Here is a 17,062-nt window from a genome sequence, read left to right as displayed (position 1 = left end):
TTCGGTGCGGACTTGTAATCATTGTGTTCGTCCAGGACATATCCAACATTTCTGTTGGAAACTTTATGGCAAACCAAATCAGCAACAGTTTGCCAACTCTGCTACTACTGAGTCTCCTATACCTCCACAACCTAAGGGTAAGACTGTGAAGATGTCTAATAAGGAATATGCTCATTTTACACAGTTCCAGATTTCTCAGTCAGCCCAGCCTCCAACTGCCACTTTTGTTCAGACAGGTAATGCCACTACATGCCTTTTGACTGTATCTTCTCATCCCTGGATTATTGATTCAGGGGCCTCCGAACATATGACTGGTGTTTCAGGTATACTTTCTTCCTTTCAAAAATCTTCTTCATTTCCTTGGCTAAAGTGACCGATAGTGGTAGTGTTCATGTTACACCTTCTCTGTCTTTGGCTTCCGTTCTTTATGTGCCTGATTTTCCCTTTAACCTTTTATCTGTTAGTCGATTTCTCAAAACTCATAATTGTTCTATGACCTTTTCTTCGGATTCTTGTGTCTTTCAGGATCTTTCGTCGAAGGGAATGATTGGTAGAGGTCGTGCATCGGGAGAACTATATATACTTGAGGACACTTCATCTATAGTGTGTACCGGTGTGGCGTCACCCCACCAGATTCATTGTCGTTTGGGTCATCCTTCATTGGAGAGTTTAAAGCTTCTTGATAGTCGTTTTCGATCACTTTCTAGTTTAAATTGTGAGTCGTGTCAGTTTGGGAAACTCCACCGTCTGAGTTATCCTCCTAGAGTCAATAAACGGTCTGACCAACCTTTTGCTTTAGTTCATTCAGATGTTTAGGGTCCGTGTCCTGTTGTTTCTATTATGGGCTTTTGTTACTTTGTAGCCTTTGTTGATGATTATTCCAGAGTTACCTGGATCTACATAATCAAGAATCGTTCTGAGTTATTTTCTATTTTCTGTACTTTTGTGAATGAGGTAAATAATTAATTTTCACATCCTTTGCGTGTTCTTCGTAGTGATAACGCTAAGGAATATTTTTCAGCCCCTTTTGCTGAATTTATGCCTCATCGTGGTATTATTCATCAGTCCTCTTATGCTTACACCCCTCAATAAAATGGTGTAGCTGAGAGGAAGAATAGACATTTGATGGAGGTTACTCGTTCTCTTTTATTTGAAATGAAAGTCTCTAAATCCTTTTGGGCTGATGCTGTTTTAACTTCATGTTACCTCATTAATCGCATGCCTTCCTCTGTTTTACGTGGTGGTATTCCCTTTTCTTTGTTATTTTCTTCTGTGCCATTGTTTGTTTTGCCTCCACGTGTATTTGGTAGTGTTTGTTTTATTCGTGATTGTTGTCCTGGTGTCTCCAAGCTAGATCCCAAGGCTCTAAAGTGTTTGTTTGTTGGCTATTCTCGTACCCAGAAGGGTTATCGTTGTTATTCTTTTGAGTTGCGAAAATACTTTGTTACAGCTGATGTTTCTTTCTTTGAGTCTACGTTGTATGATAGTTCCTCTTGTTCTCTGTCTGACTTAGATCATGATCTTCCTGTTTCTATTGTTCGGTCTACTGTTCACCATGCTCCGCAGGCTACCTCGTCACCGGCACCTCGACCTAATGTGTTTCAACGTCACCAATGAAAAGTATGTGCTTAGACCCCCGCTACATCGAATTCTGCACAGTCTCCTTCTTTGCCAGCAGGTCCTGCAATAGGTAATGATCCTTCTCCTTTAGAACCTCCTTCTGATCTTGACATTCCTATTGCTCATCGTAAGGGCGTTCGGGCTTGTACCCAACACTCCATTTCTAACTTTGTTTCCTATGATGGTTTGTCTTCCACCTTCCATTCTTGTTTACACACGGTTGACACTCATCCTGTTCCTAAGTCTATTGCAGAGGCGTTGTCTAATCCTGGTTGGTAGGCTGCTATGACTGAGGAAATGTTGGCATTAGAAGCAAATCAGACTTGGGATCTTGTTCCCTTACCTTCAGGTAAATCAGCTATTGGTTGTTGCTAGGTGTTTGTGGTGAAAGTGAACCCTGATGGGTCCTTGGCTTGCTTGAAGGCCCATCTTGTTGCCAAGGGATATGCCCAAGTATATAGTGTGGATTACTTGGATACATTTTCTCTTGTGGCGAAGCTTACTTTTGTTCGGATTTTGATATCTCTGGCTGCCACTTACCATTGGCCCTTATATCAGTTCGATGTCAAGAATGCATTCTTGCATGGTGATTTACATGAGGAGGTTTATATGGAGCAACCCCCTGGGTTTGTTGTTCAGAGGGAGTCTGGTTTGGTATGTAAATTGAAGAAGTCCCTATATGGGCTGAAACAGTCCCCTAGAGTTTGGTTCGGCAGGTTCACTGAAGTTGTGTTAAATTTTGGGCTGACACGGTGTGATAATGATCATTCTGTATTTTTCTGCTGCTCTGAAGTTGGAAAATTAAGAGCAGCAGAAAAATTATTTATTGTGGTCTATGTTGATGATATAGTCATCACAAGAGATGATGTTTCTGGTATTGATGATTTGAAGACACACTTGCAGTAGAAATTTCAGACCAAGGACCTGGGAAGGTTGAAATATTTTTTGGGTGTGGAAATTCCTCAGTCGAAGAAAGGAATTTCGCTTTCACAGCGAAAATATGTTCTTAATCTTCTGTCAGAAACAGGAATGTTGGGTTCTAAACCTCTAGATAATCCGATGGATCCCAATTTAAAACTTATTGCAGATGGTGGAGATCTTTTGCCTGATCCAGGGAAATATCGAAGGCTTGTTGGAAAGTTGAATTACCTAACAGTGACTAGGCCTGATATAACCTTTTCTGCTAGTGTGGTGAGTCAGTTCTTGTCTGCTCCTCGAACATCTCATTGGGAAGCTGTGATGCATATTTTACGCTATCTTAAAAAGGCTCCTGGACGTGGTCTTCTCTACAGTGATCATGGCCATGGGCAGATAGAGGGTTTTTCGGATGCTGATTGGGCAGGTTCTCCTGTTAACAAGAGATCTACTACAGGTTATTGTGTGTTTATAGGTGGAAACTTGGTGTCCTGGAAGAGCAAGAAATAGACAGTTGTTGCTCGCTCTATAAACAGTAGTGAAATATAATACTTGAGTGATCTTAATCGATCCCTAAGGCCCTCTATTTATAGAGAATTGAAATACAATTAAACAAAATACAAATAGGAATGTTACCTCAGTCCTAATCCTATTAGGAATTCCTAATACAACTAGGAATGCCAGAATAGGACTCGGCTGAGGGAAAAACAATAAAATAAAATAAAATAAGAGAATCTAATCTAACTAGTACTACTCCTAACATGACTAGGACTAATCCTAATCAGCTAGGACTAGTAGGACTAATCCTAATCAAACTAGGACTACTGACCCCAATCGGGTAAGCAGCCTATTTCAACACTCCCCCTCAAGTTGGAGCAAAGATGTCGATCATGCCCAGGTTGACTAGATTGGGATGAAACAATTTTTCAGACAATCCCTTGGTGAAGATATCAGCAAGTTGATCCGCAGATGTCACAAAGGGAATACAAATCAGCCCATCTTCCAACTTCTCTTTGATGAAATGCCTATCCATCTCAACATGCTTGGTACGATCATGTTGTATAGGATTGTGTGCTATGCTGATTGCAGCCTTGTTGTCGCAGTACAACATCATAGGAAGACGAATAGAAACACCAAAATCTTGTAGCAAACCTTTAAGCCAGAGTAACTTACAAATACCTTGTGCCATAGCTCGAAACTCAGCTTCGGCACTAGAACGAGCAATTACATTTTGCTTCTTGCTACGCCATGTGACAAGATTTTTACCTACAAAGGAGCAATACTTAGAAATAGACTTGTGATCTGCAGAACCAGCCCAATTAGCATTAGTGTATGCTTCTATCCGTAAATGACCATTCATAGACAGAAGAATTCCTTTTCCAGGAGCTGACTTCAAATAGTGCAAGATACGAAGAACAGCCTCCATATGGGAAGAGTAGGGATCATGCATAAACTGGCTCACAGTACTCACGGCGACAGCAATGTCAGGACGAGTGTGTGAGAGATAAATCAGCTTTCCTACAAGTCTTTGGTACCGGCCTTTATCAACAGGCTCACCCTCTTTTTCCTTGAGTCGAACAGTAGGGTCCATAGGAGTATCTGAAGGATGACAACCTAGCAACCTGATTTCAACCAATAAGTCTAGGACATACTTCCTCTGCGAGAGAAAAATGCCTTTAGAAGTCTAGCCACTTCAATCCCAAGAAAGTATCGTAGTTTCCCTAGATCTTTAATCTCAAATTCTTGTCCAAAGAAGGTCTTCAACCGTCTGATCTCATCACCATCATTGCCAGTAACCACTATATCATCAACATAGACTATAAGAACAGTGAGTTTTTCATTATCCCTCTTTGTAAAGAGTGTGTGATCAGCATTACTCTGCTTATAGCCCACAGAAATCACGGCCTTGTGGAACCGGCCAAACCATGCTCGAGGTGACTGCTTCAGCCCATAAAGTGCACGCTTCAGCCTACACACTTTTCCTTGGTTTCTGTCATAAGAGAACTCTAGTGGAATGTCCATATACACCTCCTCATCTAGTGCCCCATTTAGGAAGGCATTTTTTACATCTAACTACTGCAAATCCCATCCAAGGTTGACTGCACAAGATAGTAACACACGAACAGTATTTAACTTTACAACAGATGCAAAAGTTTCTTGGTAATCAATGCCGTATGTCTGAGTGAACCCCTTGGCCACGATTCGTGCCTTATACCTATCCACAGGGCCATCCACCTTCTGTTTCACCACAAACACCCATTTACATCCAACGGTTTTTTTCCCAGGTGGAAGAACCACAAGCTCCCATATGTTATTTTTCTTCAAGGCTTCCATTTCTTCCATCATAGCTGCCTTCCACTTTCCGTCTGATAGAGCTTCCTGCTAATTGTTAGAAATACAAACAGAAGAAAGAGAGGAAACAAAAGCATGAAAGGATGGGGAAAGGGAATCATAAGAAACAACATGAGATATGAGATGCTGAGTGCAAGTCCTGACACCTTTGCGAAGAGCAATAGGTAATTCAGGAGAAGGAACATTACCAGGTGGAGAGGCAGGTTCTGGATCCGGGTTCGGCAATTGGATGGGTACTGGAGCTACAGTTGATTGAACCTGCTTATGTTTCCTTGCATAGGTCTTGGTCTTCACAGTACTGTCATCAATCATCCTCTGAAATTCACTAATAGTCCTCTGGATAGGAGTCTGGACCGGGGTAGATTGCTCCCCCTGAATAGGAACCTCTTCCCCTGACTTAGGGAAAGTATTAGGGGCAGACCGAACTGGTTCAGACTCGTGGTAAACAGACTGAAGTGGAGGTGGAGAGTCAACAGTCAGCACATCTTCACTAACACTCTCCCCCTAAAGATGTGGGGACATATAATATGGAACATTCTCATGAAAGACAACATCCATGCTAACAAAAGTCCTGCGAGATGGAGGGTAATAACATTTGTACCCCTTCTAAGTAGCAAAGTATTCCAAGAAAATGCAACGGAGACTACGTGGGTCAAGTTTACCAGGGGACCTTGTATCCCTGGCATAACAAACATAGCCAAACATCTTAGGTGGAACTATAAAGGAAGAAGAGCCACGTAATAGCTCAATAGGGGCTTTGGAAAGAAGAACACAATTGGGCAGCCTATTAATTAAATAGGTTGCAGTAAGGACAGCATCCCCCCAATAAAGGGAAGGGACAGTGCGAGAAAACATAAGAGCTCTAGCCACCTCCAAGAGGTGGCTGTTTTTCCTCTCAGCCACACCATTTTGGGCTGGAGTGTCGACACAGCTGGTCTGATAGAGAATTCCATGGGCAGCAAGGTATTTTTGGAACTGTCCTTCCATATACTCTTTCCCATTGTCACTCCTCAAAGTTTGAAGAGTGGCATTAAACTAGGTTTTAACCAACTGATGAAAGTGTTGAAAACATGAAAAAACTTCATTTTTTGTGTGCATAAGATATACCCAAGTGAACCTAGAATAGCAGTCAATAAAAGTGGCAAACCACCGATGTCCAGACAGGAAAGCTTTCCTACTAGGACCCCACACATCAGTATAAATAACATGAAATAAGGAAGAAGATCTATTATTAGAAATAGGATAAGTAGAACATGTCTGTTTAGCCAAGACACAAGGCTCACAAAAAAAAGTCTTCCTTATTACAGTCTTTAACTAATGCTGGAAATAAATTGGATAAAGTACCTAAAGGGGGATGGCCTAGCCTAGAGTGCCATTTATGTAATTCAGAAGAGAAAGATGCCAATGGTAAAGCCTGTGTAGGTGTAGGATCGCCATTAAGAAGGTACAATCCGCCATGCACTTTTCCCGATCCAATCGTATTCCCCGAATCCAGCTCCTGAAAAACACAGTGAGTGGGGAAAAAAGTCACTTTACAATTCAGGGATTTAGTGATACTGCTAATGAAAAGAAGGTTAGTTGTAAATTTGGAAATATGCGACATAGATGACAAGGTAAGAGAAGGAGAACAACCAATGAAACCTTTCCCTGATATGGAGGAGAGGGACCCATCAGTAATTTTGACTTTATCCTTACTAGAAGCAGGAGAATATGTATTAAAAAGGCTGGAAGAACCTATCATGTGATCAGTAGCACCGGAGTCTATGATCCATAGAGTGGAAACTATTGATGCACAATGACCAGCAAAGGAAATACCTGTACAGGCAAAGAAAGAACCTGAATTGGCAGCAGATGTAGTAGAGGCAGTGGATGTGTTCAACATACGACGTAGAGCCTAGAGTTCTTCCTGGGAGAAACCGATGTCAGCAGTGGGAGTTGGAGCTACACTTTCAGTGTGATTGGCTTTGTTTTTAAACTTAGCACGACCACGTTTGGCCTCAAAATCAGCTGGCGTCCCATGTAATTTTCAACATTGAGCCTTAGTGTGATATGGTTTGTGACAATGCTCACACTTCACAGGCTCTTTGGTGGTAGTAGCAGCAATACTGTCAGAAGAAGTGGAGCCAGCAGTCTGTAAGGCTGATCTCTCAACTTTGGGAGTAAGCATCATGGCTGCCCTTCATGTCTCTTCACTGTGAACATAAGAAAAGGTCTCATCTAAAGTGGGGAAAGGAACCTGACCAAGGACTTGCACTCGAATAGGGTCATAATCATCATTGAGTCCAGCTAGAAAATCATAGACCCGAAACTGATCAACATAAGAATAATAGGCAATAATATTAGTAGTAGTAGTAGGTTGAAACCTCGCATAATGATCCAATTGCTGCCATAAACACTTGAGGGCAGCATAGTATTTAGTAATAGACATCTCCTTCTGAGTAGTGGCTTGGAGTGTCTTCCTGGTTTCATAAACCTGAGCACCACTTCCTGATCGACCATAAGTTCCCTTGACAGCAGTCCATATCTGAGTAGCAGTGTCAATGAAGAGAAATTGACTGGATAGATCAGTGGTCATAGAATTTAAAATAAATGACATCACCATAGCATCGTTCGCAGCCCATTTGGTACGGGCAGCACCTTCTTCAACTGGTTGTTTGGTGGTGGCAATAAGATGGCCAGTGAATCCCCTACCAGCCACAGCCAAGGATAGTGATCTGGCCCAGATTAAATAAATCGTACCATCAAGCTTGATGGCAGCAGCATAGGGAAGGAAGTCATTCCTAGTCTGACCATCCCCTCCAGAAGTAGCAGTAGTTGTTTCTGAATCACCCATAGTTCAGCCAGGAAAAAATCGATCCACAAATTTGAAAAAAAGGTCTTCAAAAATTGAATCAAATCTGAAATATGGGTTTTGAAGTTGTAGCAATTTCAGCCGTCAGAATAGGCTAAAAAACTGATCGAGTGCTCCTCTAGTAGTGGGGAAGAAGTCCTCCAAAAATTAGCTCCTTCGGATGAGCTAATAAGAAACCCTAAATTTATCAAAATTTAGGGCAAAAAACAAAAATACAGAAATATTGCAGGTCTGGAATCTGAATTAGATTTAATCCACGGTTGCAGTCTTCTATAAAGGAATGGTGTGGACCAATAATGGCAGGAACTAGTCTCCAAAGAACCAGAAATCAAACTGTAGTTTAAGAAGTAGCTTGATCTCTAAAGATGGAGGGAATCTGTCGGCAGAATTAGGTCACACCAGTGTCTTCAATCTTCAGTAAGGTGTCATTGAGGGCAGCAGCTATATCTTCATTGGATTCACCTCAAAGTTGCTGCCCTAAGTGAGATAGAGAGTCCGAGAGTGGTGGAGAAGAAGAGAGCTAGTAACCGAGACTGTTAGAGAAGGAGAGAACCAGTAGCTTCGAGAGTTATAGAAGAAAGAACCAGAAATTCGAGAGGGCTGCTTCTTCAGATCAGAAGTGGCTCTGATACCATGTAAACAGCAGTGAAATATAATGTTTGAGTGACCTTAACCGATCCCCAAGGCCCTCTATTTATAGAGAAATGAAATACAATTAAACAAAATACAAATAGGAATGTTACCTCAGTCCTAATCCTATTAGGAATTCCTAATACAACTAGGAATGCCAGAATAGGACTCGGCTGAGGGAAAAACAATAAAATAAAATAAAATAAGAGAATCTAATCTGACTAGTACTACTCCTAACATGACTAGGACTAATCCTAATCAGCTAGGACTAGTAGGACTAATCCTAATCGAACTAGGACTACTTACCCCAATCGGGTAAGCAGCCTATTTCAACACGCTCCAATGCAGAGTCAGAGTACAGGGCTATGGCACATGTTACCTGTGAGCTGATGTGGGTGAAACAGTTGATGGTTGAACTTGGCTTTGTTGATTATTCTCCAATAAAACTATGGTGTGACAATCAAGCTGATGTCCATATTGTTTCGAATCCGGTGTTTCATGAAAGGACGAAATACATTGAAGTTGACTGTCATTTTATTCGAGAGAAACTACAATAAGGATTGATTTCTCCTAATCATGTTCGTACAAGAGAACAACTTACAGATGTGTTCACAAAGTCTTTGGGGAGTACAAGAGTGGATTATATTTGTAACAAGCTGGGAATGATTAACATCTGTGCTCCAGCTTGAGGGGGAGTGTTATCGTGGTTTTTGGAGGTCTCGATATTAGCGCCAAGGGCTAATATCGAGAGGGCAGAGAGCTCTTTTTTATTTATTTATTTTTCAGTTGTGTGTTTACTGTTTTACCCTTAAGTTATTTTATATATTGAAGTTTAGAGGGAGATTACACATAACGTGTAATCCCCCAGTTCTCTTTTTCCTTTCTTCTTCTCCCTCTCGATCTCTCTTCTTCTTCTTCTCTTTATTTAATCATTAACATATATGAATTCGTCATCGTGGTCATAGACTATTTCACCAGATGGGTGGAGGCACAGTCTTATGTTGTCCTGATAGCTGCAAAGGTAGCAAACTTCATCAAGGAGAACACCATATGCAGATATGGAGTGCCACTTACCCTCATATCCGATCAAGGAGCACATTTCTTGGGAAAGGCGAATAGATTCTGGACCAAGTTTGGTATCCAAAGGCGTCAGTCCACGACTTATAAACTGCAGACTAACGGGGCAGTGGAAGCAGCCAACAAGAATGTCAAAGTCATATTACAAAAAATGGTTGATACTCACAAGGATTGGGCAAATAAGCTCCCATATGCGTTATGGGCCTATTAAACGTCAATCCAATCTTCTAGTGGGGCAACCCCATTTTCCTTGGTCTACAAAATGGAGGTAGTACTACCCGTGGAAATCCAAGTGCCATCTCTCAGAGTACCAATGGAAAGCAAGTTGCCTGAAAGAGAATGGATGCACGCAAGGCACGATGAGCTCAACTTGTTGGATGAAAAAAGGATGAAAGCCATGGACCACCTCAAGAAGTACCAACTCAGAATGGTAATGGCATTCAACAAGGGAGTTCGCCCTCATAACATTGAAGAAGGAAATCTGGTCCTTCGAGAGCAAAGAGCACCTATCCACGACCCAAGGGGCAAATTTAGGCCTAATTGGAGTGGACCATACCAGGTGAAGGAAATATTGACTGAACAAGTAGTTCGTCTCACATATTTGGATGGAGAAGATCAAAAGGGCCTTGTCAAGATGGACCAACTTAAAAAATATTATATTAGACATTTGGTCTATTGGGATTCAAGAGGATTGTAACACCTCTTTATTGAGCCGAACTTAATTTCTATCGATTGGTTTAGGAGTAATGACCAATTCTCCAGCTGAAACCCTAAAACCTAGGTTGGACAGTTTTCACCCAAACCACTTGGGATTCAGCCTGTCACCAGGTTGGGTGTATGCAAGAGGGTTCAATACCCTCAAACAACTACACACCAGCTGGTCTCAATGTTCAACATTGGGTTTCAACTGAAACCCAGTCAAAAACACCTAGACCTAAGTCAGAAAACCACCGAAGTGGAGAGGGGAGGATGGGGAAAAGATGTTCCAACCTAGAACTGAGCTTGGACAGTAAGTCTGTATAGCTCCGAGCTCCTCTTCCTTTCTTCCTTCTCCTTTATTTCCTTCTTTTCTCTCGTTTTTTCGGTTTCTAACTTGTGAGTTGTGAGCTTCAATGCTCAACTCAAATATATATATATATAACTAAGGCCACTGAGGCCCGTTTTTCTGTGCATGTAAATTTGACCAAACGAATTAATTTCCCGATTGGACTACACGGGCCCACCAACTTGACTCCATGTTAGGTATGCAAGTGTAGGTAAATATCAGAAGATGGAACATGCGAAGGAAGATCGAATCCTAAGCATGGAACCCACACACAACAATTTCCCCTTTTTGGGTCCTGGATAGTATCCGGATGATGACCACTGGATGATAGTGGTCATTCGGACATACCCAAATCTGTTGTATTTTACTGGTTTTTCTCCAGTTCTGCTATCATTCTTGAAGGGGTCTGTACACAGTAACAAGACAACACTACTACCATACATTCATTAACCAAATAACCAACATTCAAGCACTTACTACCAAATATCTAGGAGTTCATTTGGATATCTTTGTCTACTTCCTTCACACCATGAGCAGGTATATGGAGGATTGCCAACATATTCACCCAACTTCTTGACTACTACAACACACATGTCACCTGTGTCGATAGTTGGCGGAGCAGTACCTATTATAGAAATTAAAATCAACCCTGGTTTTGGACACGTGTGTAACAATGGCGTTACAATTGAGATCTTGTCTCTATAATTTTTGGTATGTATCTAGTACCGTAATGCTTTCGTTGCTGCCAACACTGATACCACTTGTAGTCAGGATAGGGTGTCAAATAAAAAATGTATAACTATGAGTATTTTCTCATGCATGCACCTTAGGGTATTCCAACAAACCGTTATGATGGGGTTTAGGGTTATGTCTTTATACACAAGTGCAATACCTCCACATGGACTGGAGATTCCTAACACAAACATAATGAGTACTTCTCAATCAACACTTGACGAAGAAAATAACAACATAATAGATCTCTTAATCTCTAGGATTTATAATTCCCATCTCACCAAAGAGGGAGGAGGAAGAGAGAGAAGACGACGTTTGGGAGGAGTGCGGATGTCTAAGAAATCGTAAGAGAAAAATTAAGAGCCCTCTTGCTATGGTCAGCTGCTACTTCTCTCCCTTTTCCATGTGTATTTATATTATCCCGTAACTTTGTTACTATGGTAATTTAATGCCAAGTGATAGGATACTATTGGTTGATCCTACCAAGCTAACCTTATGTCAGTCAAACTCAAAATATTAAATAGAATTATTTACCTATGAATCAAACTTAATCATAGTAAATAGAACCATTTACTCATAAGTGCACCTTAAGATGGATACAACTAAAAAAAAACACCCAAAAATGATAGTTTTACTACATTTTATTCCCCCCCCCCTCACACTTAACAATATTGTGTGATAGACCTACAAGCATGGAATTAATTACTCTATCCACCCTTGTTTGTCGAAACAACTTATTCAAATAATCTTTGATCATTGATTGGACACAAAATACTTTGTTAATGATAATATTTGAAATTCTTTTGCAAACTATTAGAAATCTTACCACCAAACTCAGTATTTCTATCTAATCACAATCAAACATCTCTCTCAAAATGTTCACCATATTTGAGACGTGGAATCCTTATTGAACATCTCTTCTATTTATAGATAAATACTATGAATCCAACACACTATCATATAGCCAGGGAGGCATCAAACATTGATATACCAAAACATAAAAATATAAAATATTTGACTGCAACAATAAGGACCTTTCAAATCTAAGAATCAAAATATACCATTAAAAGGAATCTTTTTTTCTCAAACACCTTACACTGATTCATGTAATATTTTCGAGTGACATTGTTCGATGCATATAATAGGAATACTCATATTTGCATTTTAGAATCACATTGCTAAAATACACAATATAACAACCATATGAATAGAATGCTCTATTATGTCCATATTTGCGAACAATATAACGTCCAACCTTTGGACAACCAATCAACCAAACTAAGAAATTGCAAATTAATATCTATTTAAACTATTTAAATCGAATTTGATGGACAAATAAATCCAATAAGATGGACCAGGCTTTTAACCAAAAACAAAAGGAGATGTACCAGGATGTAATAAATCTGTTCCAGCCCAATTTTCTGTTTTAAATAAATCTGAAGAGTTGATTCATAATTGAGCCTCTTTCTCATAGGTAGGATGACAATTCATGTACTTCAGAGGATGTGTGATCATTGTTTAAGGTATCATTATTGATATCCGCATCGCTCTCATTCGATTTCGATATCAATGCTAATACCTACACATATCAGCTGAATTGGTATGATATAGCTGGTTTGAACCACTTATTAGGATTCACCACTGAATCAGCTACTATATCGATTGAAAACTAATAAAATAAAATGAAATCTAAAGCTATATATTACTAAGGTAGCATGTATAATATCACGTAGAGGATCAGCAAGTAATAGCCAAAATATACATTACCTTTATCAATGGATCAACATCATTGATGGGATTGAATTGAAACTTGAAGCTTTATATTACTAAGGTAGCATGCATAGTATCACACACAGACGGATAGAACCTTGAACAATATATTCAGATTGAAAAATATACTTGGCATACATTTTATTTCCTTTTATTCTATATTTTTTTTTGAATGAAAATCACTATCAGGAAAAACTGGGGTATGAAACTAATAATTCATCATACTCATGCATACACTAAAAATATGTAGATCTAGTATACAAGGTGGTAGCTAGATGGTAAATGTTTCTAGAAGAAAGGGATTTATGTTATATCTGAGAAGTCATGTAAGTGACGATTTTTCTTTGGATTCCTGAATTCATGCAAAAATTTGTATTTCTATTGTCTCATAGAAAAAAGCGTCCCAATGCACAAGGTCCTCGCTACTGCAGGGTCTAGGAGGGGCAAATGTACGCAACCTTTACCCCCTGCAATGCAGAAGAGGCTGTTTCCAAATTTAATAATAAAACCATTTAGGATCTTAGTACGATTAACGAAAGAAAATATGCTTTCCCTATCCCTTGATATTGGCTAAGATTTTTTTCAACAGCAAAGCTTTTAAGTTTCCTAGCAAATTGTGGCATCTAGGGTACAACCATGAGAGGCCACCTTGCTATCAGAAGTAAGAAAAGTAGTCTTGGTCTATTTGCTAGCAAGGCAAGTTTCCCACTTACCTTATCCATATTATTAATGTATATGGTAGGACCGATTCAATATTAGTGTATCTGGTTGTACATGTTAGGCACCAACTTTGACATTTGTATAGAGTCATTTATTATCTCTTGTACTCAACTCTTATATATATACCCTACACTATAATGAATGAAATACGTAAAGTTTTACACATTCTAATATGGTATCAGAGCCATGGTTACCCTCTGCATCTAGAGAGCTCCAACCCCTCTGCCAATTCCACCTCCACTGTTCTCTCAACAAGTTTCTCCATCCACATGTTGTCTCATCCATTAAGCGCCTCCACTGCCATCAAACTGCCATCACGTCCCTCTGCCATCCTTCAACCCGTCGTCTATTATCATTATCTTGCCGTCGACTATCCATTGAGTCCCGATTTGGAATTTGTCTTGTCTTGATGCCATCCCTATTTGGTATCCGCCCACCAACAGTCTGTTCTTTGAATCCTTGTATGGGATTTGTCTTGATTGGGATTCTATGTTTGGGATCCGTCTGTCATCCCTGTTTGGGATCGTCTTCGTCATCTTGAATCCTCGTCAAAGCTCTGCTTCCATAGAGCGGCTTGCTGCCATCCCTGTTTGGGATCGTCTTCATTGTCTATCCATAGAGCTCCAGCCTTGGGGTTTGTCTTGCTGCCATCCCTGTTTGGGATCGCATGTTCACCGTCTGCCATTATCGACCATGCTCCTTTCGAGTTGCACCACCATCCTACAGGGATCCGACTTTTGGACGGTTCTAGCCGCTGCTCCTGTACACCTTTGTTCGTTGTTGTCTACACAGTCGACACCCAGTTATGTGGCTCAGTCACCGCGGTCCTTTCCAAAATCCACCGCTCCATCAACAATGTGTCATGCTCTCAGTCAATGGTTGATGTCTTATCTCCCATGTCACACGCCAGCCTTTTTCACACACAAAAAAAAAAAAATTGTCGTCGCTGCTCCGTCATAGCACCTCTATACTTCAAGCCCACGCACATCATCCCTGAGTATCCGCCATCATACCTGTGCCCTTCGCATCTATGCAAATCCCTGTGTATCCACCGCTCCTTAGTCTTGCTTGGACCCTTGCACTGCCCATGTTCGAGCACGGCCTCTGTCTCTTCCCAACAGTCACTGCCCTTGCATCTTTTTTTCTGCCCATGCACCTTCCGGGCAAATACCATCCCTGCCATCACCATTTGCACCGTCGTAAGCCACTAATGCCTCAAATCAATCATCAGCTTCCCAACAGGACATCATCCGCCCCGTCGTGTCCATCTCGCCGTTTCTCCGCCTCATGTCGACAGCAATGCAATTCTCAGCTTCGTCACGCATCCCTACTCCATCGCCAAACCCAAAACTGCACTCCTCCTAAGTGGCTCCTATCCACCACAATCCTGGTGCCATTAATTGTAGGCAGCTCCACCGCCCACATTAAGTCTGCTCACTTTATTCTAAAAAAAGAAAAGTCTGCTCACTCTATCATGAACAATTAAAAAAAAAAATCCGCTTGCAATTTTCGTTTGCTTAAGCTACATAATCTCTGTTCTGATTCACATACCACTGCTGCAGCTCTTGTTAAACAACCACGGTCTCTCTGTCCACTCTCGTATTCAACTTTCTCTATTATTAAAAAAAAAAATTTGCATCTGAAAAGGAGGTTATATTAGCAACCACCACCTACATCAACAACATTCATTCGATCTTCCATCCATCAACATTATTTTTCATCAAGGCACTTGTCATTTGTGGATGTTCACCACATGTCGGTTCTTTTTCCAAATCTCACCCATGCGTCTTCAGTTTCTATTATCCAAACTTCAAATGACTTCAAATGATTTTCAACCATGTTGAGTTTGAGAGAGGGTGTTAATGTATGTGATAAGACTGACTCAATATTAGTGTATATAGTTGTACATGTTAGGCACCGACTTTAACTTTTGTTTAGTCTCATTTATTATCTCTTGTACTCAACTCTTGTATATGTACCCTACACTACAATGAATGAAATACGCAGAGTTTTACACATTCTAACAATTATATCTTTCAATGTTAACAATTAACAGTTCAAGAAAATTCAAAAGAATTTTAAATGGGATTTTCAAGCAAAAAATAATAAAAGCTTTTTTAATTTATGGAAGCTAGGAAGGTATCATGTCTGCAATAATGGAAGTGTTCAATTACTTCAGTCCCAACCCAGCCACACCCATAGGTGCCAATGGTATTTCATCTTATCTATTAGACACATGAAACCTAGAAATAACGATCGTAACGAAATGTTACAAGTCGCCACACTCTCTTCGTCTCTGGACGAAGTTGAACATGGTGGAAGTAGTTGATAACCAGCAGGTTATCAAAGGGGCAAACAAGATAACGTTGGAAGTAGCTGATACCCAGCAGCAGATTATCGACGGGGAAGACAAGACAGCGTTGGAAGACATGGATGTGGAAACCAACGGAACTGTTCAAAATCCAAACACTTCCGAAGAACACCAGGCGAACGGAGGGGAAAAACTGGATGCGAATGGTGATCAATCGTCAGAGAATACCTCAAATGGCGATTCCAAGCGAGCGAGAGAAGATGGTGGAGATCCCAAAGAAGGTGAAGGTGGTTCGCAGAAGCAAAAGGTTGAGAAGTTCGCCGAAGAAGAGCGCCTCGAGAACTAGGGGCGAAGTAGCGAGAATGAGGAAGCCCAGGAAAAAGACGAAGAAGATAATAAATCTGGTCCTGTGAGTCTTGGCCCCAAGAGTTTCAGTTCGTCCGAGGAGGTGTTCAATTACTTCAACAAAATTCCTCCATCACTGGCCTCCTAATCTCAATGTCAACAAGTATGAGTACATTGTGTCGCTTGACTTGCTTAAGAAGGGTCATGCGGAGGCGGACAAGAAACTTGGTGGAGGGGTCAATGCTTTCCAGGTCCGCTACCACCCAATGTGGAAAAGCAGGTGCTTCTTTCTTATCAGACCAGATGATTCTGTGGATGACTTTAGTTTCAGGAAATGTGTAGATCACATACCCCCCTTGCCTGATAACATGAAAGGCAAATTTTATGCCAGTGAGACACTGGATGGAACCCATCATAAGGGTGGAGGTGGACGTCATGATGGTGGTGGAGGAAGAGTCAGTGGTGGGAGAAGAGGTGGTGGGTATGGTCGTAGAAGATAAATTGAGGAAACTTCCTGATCATATTACACCACCTGTGGCCTGTGGGGTAGCATTGGAGTAGAAAAATTAGAGGGATATAAAAGTGAAATATATGGCTTCGCTCTCTTCTATTAATCGTTACTGTCAAAAATTTTGGTTGTTTGGAACATATGTTTTTTTGGCTTGAATTAAGTTCTGGAGTTCTCTCCCTCTTC

The 17,062-nt window shown here is 40.7% G+C and overlaps 1 pseudogene; it reads left to right on the top strand.

Annotated features, from left to right (window-relative positions):
• Window positions 1-16,369: 16,369 nt before the first annotated feature.
• Window positions 16,370-16,868, top strand: LOC122664466 (annotated as a pseudogene).
• The last annotated feature ends 194 nt before the right edge of the window (window positions 16,869-17,062 follow it).

The sequence above is a fragment of the Telopea speciosissima genome, chromosome 6 (genome assembly GCF_018873765.1).
Source record: "Telopea speciosissima isolate NSW1024214 ecotype Mountain lineage chromosome 6, Tspe_v1, whole genome shotgun sequence".
Taxonomy (NCBI): domain Eukaryota; kingdom Viridiplantae; phylum Streptophyta; class Magnoliopsida; order Proteales; family Proteaceae; genus Telopea; species Telopea speciosissima.
The sequence above is the reverse complement of the archived record's forward strand: the minus strand, read 5'-3'. Positions and strand labels throughout refer to the sequence as shown.